The 9,433-nt window shown below is 42.2% G+C and overlaps 1 protein-coding gene and 1 long non-coding RNA gene across 4 annotated transcripts in view; both read left to right on the top strand.

The window, feature by feature from the left end:
* The window catches only part of LOC134208630 (G-box-binding factor), a 62,490-nt gene that overhangs the window by 14,642 nt on the left and 38,415 nt on the right, over window positions 1-9,433 (top strand). The window lies entirely within an intron of this gene.
* Window positions 3,857-5,144, top strand: LOC134208619 (uncharacterized). Its single transcript, XR_009978683.1, has 3 exons — window positions 3,857-4,151; window positions 4,212-4,284; window positions 4,350-5,144. It is a non-coding gene; the product is annotated as an uncharacterized LOC134208619 (long non-coding RNA).

Here is a 9,433-nt window from a genome sequence, read left to right as displayed (position 1 = left end):
CGTAACCAAAGATCTGTCCGCCTGTTTCAAATATGGTACATGCTCTGTGTGACTCATAGAATAGATTGTGTTCAAAGCCTAAGTTATTGGTCATCCAAAAAAAAACCCGAAGCAAGGCCTTTAGATCTACACGCGTAACCAAAGATCTGTCCACCTGTTTCAAATATGGTACATGCTCTGTGTGACTCTTAGAATAGATTGTGTTCAAAGCCTAAGTTATTGGTCATCCAAAAAATTCCCGAAGCAAGGCCTTTAGATCTACACGCGTAACCAAAGATCTGTCCGCCTGTTTCAAATATGGTACATGCTCTGTGTGACTCATAGAATAGATTGTGTTCAAAGCCTAAGTTATTGGTCATCCAAAAAAAACCCGAAGCAAGGCCTTTAGATCTACACGCGTAACCAAAGATCTGTCCGCCTGTTTCAAATATGGTACATGCTCTGTGTGACTCATAGAATAGATTGTGTTCAAAGCCTAAGTTATTGGTCATCCAAAAAATTTCCGATGTAAGACCTTTAGATCTACATGCGTAACCAAAGATCTGTCAGCTTGTTTCAAATGTGGTACATGCTCTACGTAACTCATAGAATAGATTCTGTTCAAAGCATAAGTTCTTGGTCATCCAAAAATTTCCGAAGTAAGACCTTTGGATCTCTGGATTCTGGAACCCATTTTGATGAGCTCAGCTCCGACAGCATGCTCGCTAGCTGCTTTATTGGTCTTTAGCTGTCTGATAGCATCCTTAGCTTCCCTCAGGGTAGGGGCAGAATGGATCCTTTTCATCAACGTTGATTATGCTAAAGCTGAAGAATCGGTCTTTGATCCTCAACCTGCACATTCTCTCATGAATCGGTCACCACCAGATCGCGCCTTTGAATATCGCCCATCACTATGTGGACAAGAAGGCGAGGTACGCAGCGAGCAAAATAAATCGATCAGTTGAAGATAATTTGACGACCCTCCGTGAACTGTAAGGCTGGCGACGTGCATCTACTGATCGAACTGCATGTAGATGGATTTTGTGTACATACATACAATACTTTGTGAACCACAAAAAGACGAGTTGGGTGGCCTTGTGGCTACCGCTTCTGCCTTATAAGCAGGACATCATGGGTTCATTTCCAGGTTCCTTCATTTCCGACTGTATTTCTATCTTAGCTGTTTCTGTGTTTCACTTTTTGCCAAAACGATTCGTACTGTTATAATCTTCCACATTAACAATTCCAGAAACCTCAAGTAGGAGGGTCCCGTAGCGTAGTTGGCTACACGTTCGCCTTACAAGCGAATGGTCATGGGTTCGATTCCCAGCCCCTCCACCAAACCCTCGTCAGTCGCCGGATCCGCAGCCAATACGGTGTCGTTTTAGGGTGCACGCCTTACCGTCACGGCTGCCTGATGACGACTGACAACTTGTTCTTCTCGTTCAAGAAATCTTCAACGTTACCCGGATAAATGGCAACCGAATAATGCAACGATTATTGGATAGTCGACATGGACCAACGGACACAATGGACTCACGATGAGATGGACAAGCAACGACAACAATAATGATAATGGAAATGATAATCTAAAAATAGATTATGTGTGGATTCTGGCAGCAGAATGCCACAGCAGATCTCGGCATAGTAGCAGTTAAGTAACACAGAGTGCCTACCAAATAAAGAAAGGAATAAAAAAAATTTCAAGTGTCACACATGGGAGGTCGTCGCTGAATCTTTCTTAAGTAGGTGTTCAACATACCATCCTTCCCCTTCCTCAGCATTCGCAAGGACGTGGCCAAGACAGATCTCGACTATTGGAGAGTGCATTGCTTCCATATAAGAGATAGTGATCAGCCCCAAATCAATACCCGTGGTAACGGATGAATGTGAAAGTGCTACTCTTATACAATAGTCCAGGCTTATACCACCTACGAATTTGTTCGAATTGCTCAATACAAATGCTAATGCTAATAATAAAGCTAATACTACACCACTAAGAGCATGTACCATACATTAAACGTGCTGATAGATCTTTGGTTACGCATGTAGATGTCAAGGCCTTACTTCGGTACTTTATTGGATGGCCAATAACTTATGCTTTGAACACAGTCTATTCTATGAACCACACAGAGCATGCACCATATTTGAAACATGCGGATAGATCTCTGGTTACGCGTGGAGATCTAAAGGCCTTACTTCGGAAGTTTTATGGATGATCAAGAAGTTATGCTTTGAACACAATCTTTTCTATGAGTCACGCAGAGCATGTACCATATTTGAAACAGGCGGACGGATCTTTGGTTACGCGTGTAGATCTAAAGGCCTTGCTTCGGGATTTTTTTTATGACCAATAACTTAGGCTTTGAACACAATCTATTCTATGAGTCACACAGAGCATGTACCATATTTGAAACAGGCGGACAGATCTTTGGTTACGCGTGTAGATCTAAAGGCCTTGCTTCGGGTTTTTTTGGATGACCAATAACTTAGGCTTTGAACACAATCTATTCTATGAGTCACACAGAGCATGTACCATATTTGAAACAAGAGGACAGATCTTTGGTTACGCGTGTAGATCTAAAGGCCTTGCTTCGGGATTTTTTTGGATGACCAATAACTTAGGCTTTGAACACAATCTATTCTATGAGTCACACAGAGCATGTACCATATTTGAAATAGGCGGACAGATCTTTGGTTACGCGTGTAGATCTAAAGGCCTTGCTTCGGTACTTTTTTGGATGACCAATAACTTAGGTTTTGACACAATCTGTTCTATGAGTTACATAGAGCATGTACCATATTTGAAACAGGCGGACAAATCTTTGGTTACGCGTGTAGATCTAAAGGACTTACTTCGGGACTTTTTTGGATGACCAATAACTTAGGCTTTGAACACAATCTATTCTATGAGTCACACAGAGCATGTACCATATTTGAAACAGGCGGACAGATCTTTGGTTACGCGTGTAGATCTAAAGGCCTTGCTTCGGGATTTTTTTTTGATGACCAATAACTTAGGCTTTGAACACAATCTATTTTATGAGTCACACAGAGCATGTACCATATTTGAAACAGGCGGACAGATCTTTGGTTACGCGTGTAGATCTAAAGGCCTTGCTTCGGGAATTTTTTGGATGACCAATAACTTAGGCTTTGAACACAATCTATTCTATGAGTCACACAGAGCATGTACCATATTTGAAACGGGCGGACAGATATTTGGTTACGCGTGTAGATCTAAAGGCCTTGCTTCGGGATTTTTTTTTGATGACCAATAACTTAGGCTTTGAACACAATCTATTTTATGAGTCACACAGAGCATGTACCATATTTGAAACAGGCGGACAGATCTTTGGTTACGCGTGTAGATCTAAAGGCCTTGCTTCGGGAATTTTTTAGATGACCAATAACTTAGGCTTTGAACACAATCTATTCTATGAGTCACACAGAGCATGTACCATATTTGAAACGGGCGGACAGATCTTTGGTTACGCGTGTAGATCTAAAGGCCTTGCTTCGGGATTTTTTTGGATGACCAATAACTTAGGCTTTGAACACAATCTATTCTATGAGTCACACAGAGCATGTACCATATTTGAAATAGGCGGACAGATCTTTGGTTACGCGTGTAGATCTGTAACCTGATTTGTTTTTTCTATGCGTGTATGTTATGTTTTTGCACAAACGGTTGAAAACTTGCCAACAATCAAATACCGAAAGCGCCATCTGTCCGTGGAAGAGTGATTGCATTGCACGTGTAATATTTATAATTGGGTTCCACTCAGAGATCTCATTTAAACTTGTCCACAACGGAGATTACGAAATGTTGGGGAAAAGATAGGCAAAAAAAAGATACCGATGATACGGTCAAGGTCGCTTAATATGAATGTTAGAAAAGGACAGCCTCAAACAGATAATACAAAAAAATGAGATGAAATTCATATTTAGCAGCCTCCAATACAGTATGTATTGTTTGATGCGATCCAAAAGAACAAGGAACGCGTGGTCTGCTTTGGGGTTTTTGATTTACTTTGGTAGATATCGTTAACAGAAGCACACGTCTAGTTACCACAAGGAAAGAGGAAAATACTTACAAAAAGTAAAGTTAGTTAGAACATTATAGATAAAGTTACACTCAGTTCTGTGCTAGTGCAAACAAAATGCGCAAAGTAAGTGATAACCTAGATTTGTGACTATGTGTTCTAAAATAAAACTTAACTATTAAACAGGGCTGAGTTTTGTGACGACCCTTTGATTAAAGGAACGGGGTTGAAAGTGTGTGTAAGCACGTTTTCGGTTCAGGTAAGGCTTTGGCATCTATTTAATTAAAAGCAGTATCATGACGATAAATTTGAACACGTTGTCAGGTTAAAAGCCCACCTTGCAACGTGGGTGCGAGTTCGGGGCGGCATTCGTCCGTATTGAAAAACTACACGTGAAACTGGACGAAACGAAGACCGCTCAAAACTACGTTTTGGTACGGTAGTCCCACGGACTTGACGAAGCCCTCAGACGGTCGCTGTAGTGTAGTTTCGTTCAGTACCGCCCAGTACAATAAGTCAAGACATCGCAGGGACTGAAGCGCCACCCGACGGCAGGTGGATGAACCCATCTAGTGACGACACACAACTGTGATCCGACTTCGTTTACCCTATTACGTCACCGAGTTGTATCCGATGAGAAACCGTTCGAGGTTGGCAATAAGCTTTGCGATTACGTCACCGACCCTCCCACTGGGTATCTGGGATAAGCTGAGCAGTGGACGTTGGCGGTTAGGAAAACCGGGGAAACTAGCGTATGCGGTCGACTCCGAATGCTCCCGATACGTGTGGATTACCTGCCAAGCCTACTTGAATATAGCCAGAACAAAAAGGTTAGATTAGACGTAAGACAATTTTGTACCATTTAGAATAGTGACGTCACTCATAAGACAGGAACCAAAACTATGAATATAAGTGAGAATGTTACCGCAACAAAAAGTTCATTATGTACAGAGGTTCCCCAGCCTATGTTGACGTTTCTTCCTAGGGTGTGCGGGTTGATAAAATCTTTTTGATCACTCTGATGCTAGATAAGGAATATCCTCTCATTATAGTTTTTTTTTGATAGGGACTCAACAGCTTCCGTCTCTATTGTGGGTACGCTAATTTGGATTCGGGTGTTTGAACCTTTACAACCCGCCGTGAAAAAGAGTCTCTTGCCGAGCAATCGAATTGCAACAGCAACCTCTCAACTTACGAGAGTGGCGCATAAGTTGCTGATTGTTGGAAGGAAAGCATTCGTTACATTTTGGCGCCCAACGTGGGGCCCGAAGTTGAGGTTTAAAATTAAAAATAGGTTCATTCAAAATTTGTTGGTGAGTGCCATTTTGAAATTGGTTGTATATATTGATTCTTATAATTAGTTTGCTTAGTTGATAGTTCTTAAACAGTTTTGTTCTGTGTCTAGCAATAGGTCGACTTTAAGTATCTTTTTTTTCTAGTTGTTGGAATTTTTATATTTATTTTTTATTGTAGTTTTAGGGCAGCATTTTTTTTAATTGAACTACTGAAATTAACTCAATACTATGGATATTTATAGAATTTATGCGAAGGATTTGGAGGAAGATGAAGTCAACTATGAGCTGGCAATACATGGTTGCACAGTAGGAGGATCGCTAGAGTCAAGATATAGGTCATTACGATTGATTTCACGTCAACCGGAAGATGAAAATGTCGAACTTGAGTCGTCCTTTACATTAGAACACGGTGTTGCGATCGTTCCCCAAAAGTTAAAGGATATTGAAACACTGCTCGGAACGGATGGTCGCAAGTGCTTTTCAAGACTTGTACATTATCATAAACGCGTACGCCGCTACCTTCCAGAAACGGAAGAGCAAAGTCGCACACAGGGAACCCTGCTTGACGCTATTAGCAGGATGACCGTGAAATATTACAATATAGACATTCAGCAGATGGCTGAAGAGATTCCGGTTATGCGTATACGAAAGGTGGCTCCTCGGGTACCTGGAGAAGTGTTACATCCAGTACCTTCGGGTGCTTGGAGAGACGAAGCAGCGGGGGGTGATCCCTGCTGGAACGATCCTAAAGACAATGACTTGATTAGCTTTGTGGAGGGTATGAAATCTCTTCCAGGATCCCAAGGCACCCCTAAAAGACAAGTTGAAAGTGGCACTGGAGCAATTCCAAAAGTTCTAGGACCGATCGGGGATAGGGCTCCCTTTGTTTCTATTCAACAATCAAATGAGCTTCCGTATGCGTCACGACGACAGTCAGTACCGCAAATGCCGAGTGGTAGTCCACTCATCCCCTTGCCAACAACGGTGTACCCTGATAGTGCACCACCCTTACGAAACCCATTTTCACCTCTCAACTTTGAGAAGCAATGGGACGAACCGAAATACAAAAATAGCGTTCCGGAAAATTTTCCAGAACAAATTCCGAGTGAAATTTTGAACCTAAAGCTTGATTTGGGGGATACAAGCAGAACGGGTAATAAAAGGTTGGAACAGGTAGCAATGACAGAAAGACATAATATTAATAGGGTGAATATGTTCACGTATCTGAAATTGAAAAATACATCAAAGCTTACGTTAATCAAGTGTTAGCCCGGCCGACCGTGACTACGGACGGGGTTGTTGATATTTTGGTTGACAAGATAGCGAATATGGGGTTGGGGGACACAGAGGTGTCCCAAATTTCAGGGCGAATGCACGATTACCGCTACCCCACTACAAATGATAATAGATCATTGCAGTTCCGGAGGCCGCTGCGAAGGGGCTGATGTCGGCGAGAAACCACAAGGTTCAACTAGAAATTCACGATGGATTGATGATAATTTGGGAGTTAGGTCCCAATACATCAATCAAGGAGGTGATTTGCCTAACTTTGTTCAGCCAGCCGATTCCTGCCAGGCTACGCCATATCCGTTACGTCGACGACTCCCACATCAGACCTGTAACATTATAGAGAAATGGCCAAAATTCACAGGCGATTCTAACCCCGTACCGGTCATAGATTTTCTACGTCAGATTGAGATTTTAAGTCGATCGTATCAAGTAACGCCGGACGAGCTTCGAATGCACGCCCACCTACTCTTCAGAGATGATGCGTATGTGTGGTTCACTGCTTACGAAGGTCAGCTAAACACTTGGGAAGCTCTCTTGAGTTACCTTAAAATGCGGTACGATAATCCGAACCGTGATAAATTTATACGCGAAGAAATGCGTAATAGGAAACAGAAGCCAAACGAATTGTTCAGCGCTTACCTAACGGACTTAGAGGCTATGGCCCAAAGAATGACCCGTAAAATGTCTCCTCAAGAAAAATTAGACCTGATCGTTGAAAATATGAAACTTTCATATAAACGACGTTTGGCTCTGGAGCCGGTTGCGTCCATTGAGCACTTGGCCCAACTGTGCTACCGATTTGACGCATTAGAGGTCAATTTATATGCATCACGACCAACAACTAGACCTGTAGGTCTGAATTCGGTAGTGTGCGACGAAAATTCTGATCAGGAAAGTGAAGAACTAGCTCAATTGCTTACACTCCAAGCAAGAAATCCACAACAGGGAGGGCCTCGGAGTGATTTACGCCATGTAAAATCTACCTATTCAGAGGATAAATTGCTTTGCTGGAATTGTAGAAAAACCGGGCACATGTGGAGAGAGTGCAGTTGGAAAAAGGGTATATTTTGTCACGTTTGTGGATATCCGGACACGGTTGCGTCGCGGTGTCCCGAGAATCATAAATTAAATCCTCGTGACACCTTTCATACGGAATCAAAAAACTAATAGAACCAGAGATCTTTGGGGACGGATCTTCTGAAGAGGCTATTGCGAAAGATCCCCTTGGTTCTTGCCAATATTTCAGTCATACATACCAGATCAACACTCGTTTTCAACGTTGTCCACATTTGAAAGTTACAATCTTAGGTATAGAAATCGTTGGATTAGCCGACACTGGAGCAGGTATTACAATCATAAATTCTTTAGATTTAATTCGACAGTTGGGAATGTGTATCCAAAAATGCAATGTTCGAATTAAGACAGCCGACAGCAGCGAATATACCTGTCTCGGTTACGTCAATATCCCGTATACATATGATAATCGAACCTGCGTCGTCCCAACAGTTATTGTGCCTGAAGTCACTAAACCTCTTATTTTGGGTGTCGACTTTTTGGAAAAATTTAATTTTAAATTAATGATTCCAATAAAATCTCAGAATTTACACACTGCTGATGTTTGCACTATCTCCTTGGAGGGTGCGGACAGACCTCTATTAATGGCAGAAGACTATTTCTCGGAGGATGACGAGGCTGTTTGCTTTCAGATGGAACCCATTATTTCAGAATACTCAACAACAGGTCAAGAAATTGATGAGAGCCTAGAACTCCCTACCATAGAACTGCCTTCTCGATCGATTCAAAACCCTGCTGACCTTGATTGCGAGCATGATTTAAGTCTGAAACAACGCGACGAGCTATTTGACGCCGTTTGCCAACTTCCCGCCACTAGTGAGGGGTGTTTGGGTCGTACGACAGAAATAGAACATACAATAGAACTTTTATCCGGCTCCCAAGCTCGTAGATTGCCGATGTATCGATGGTCTCCTAAGGTGGAGCAAATTATCGACGAGGAAGTTGAGAGGATGCGAAAATTAAAGGTGATCGAAGAGTGCCATGGACCCATCGAGTTCCTAAATCCACTTTTACCGATCAAGAAAGCGAATGGCAAGTGGAGAATTTGTTTGGATTCCCGGAGGTTGAATTCCTGCACTAAAAAGGATGATTTTCCTTTCCCAAATATGGTTGGTATTCTCCAAAGGATCCAAAAATCAAAATATTTTTCGGTCATAGACCTCTCTGAATCGTATTACCAAGTTGGTCTAGCGGAGGCAGCTAAGGATAAAACCGCTTTTCGGACCAACAAGGGGTTGTTCAGATTCGCCGTTATGCCCTTTGGGTTAACAAATGCCCCGGCGACAATGGCAAGATTGATGACCAAAGTATTAGGACACGATATGGAACCGTTTGTGTATGTGTATTTAGATGATATTATCATCACCTCCCTCTCCTTCGAACACCATTGCCAACTAATCAAAGAAGTTGCGAGGCGCTTACGAAACGCTGGCCTAACCATTAACATACAAAAATCGAAATTTTGTCAGAAGAAGATTCGATACCTTGGCTATGTACTCTCCGAGGAGGGAATGTCAATGGATGTCTCCAAAATACAGCCGATACTAGATTACGCTCAGCCTAGGTCCGTGAAGGATGTTCGGCGCCTACTCGGCCTTGGTGCATTCTACCAAAAGTTTATCAGAAATTATTCTGAAATTGCGAAACCGATTTCTGATTTACTCAAAGGAAAGAGAAAAAACTTTGTGTGGACAACCGAAGCAGATGAAGCTTTTGAAAAATTAAAAAATGCCCTAATATCGGCTCCAG

The sequence above is a fragment of the Armigeres subalbatus genome, chromosome 1 (assembly GCF_024139115.2).
Source record: "Armigeres subalbatus isolate Guangzhou_Male chromosome 1, GZ_Asu_2, whole genome shotgun sequence".
Lineage (NCBI taxonomy): Eukaryota > Metazoa > Arthropoda > Insecta > Diptera > Culicidae > Armigeres > Armigeres subalbatus.
This window is presented reverse-complemented; position numbering and strand designations above follow the sequence as displayed.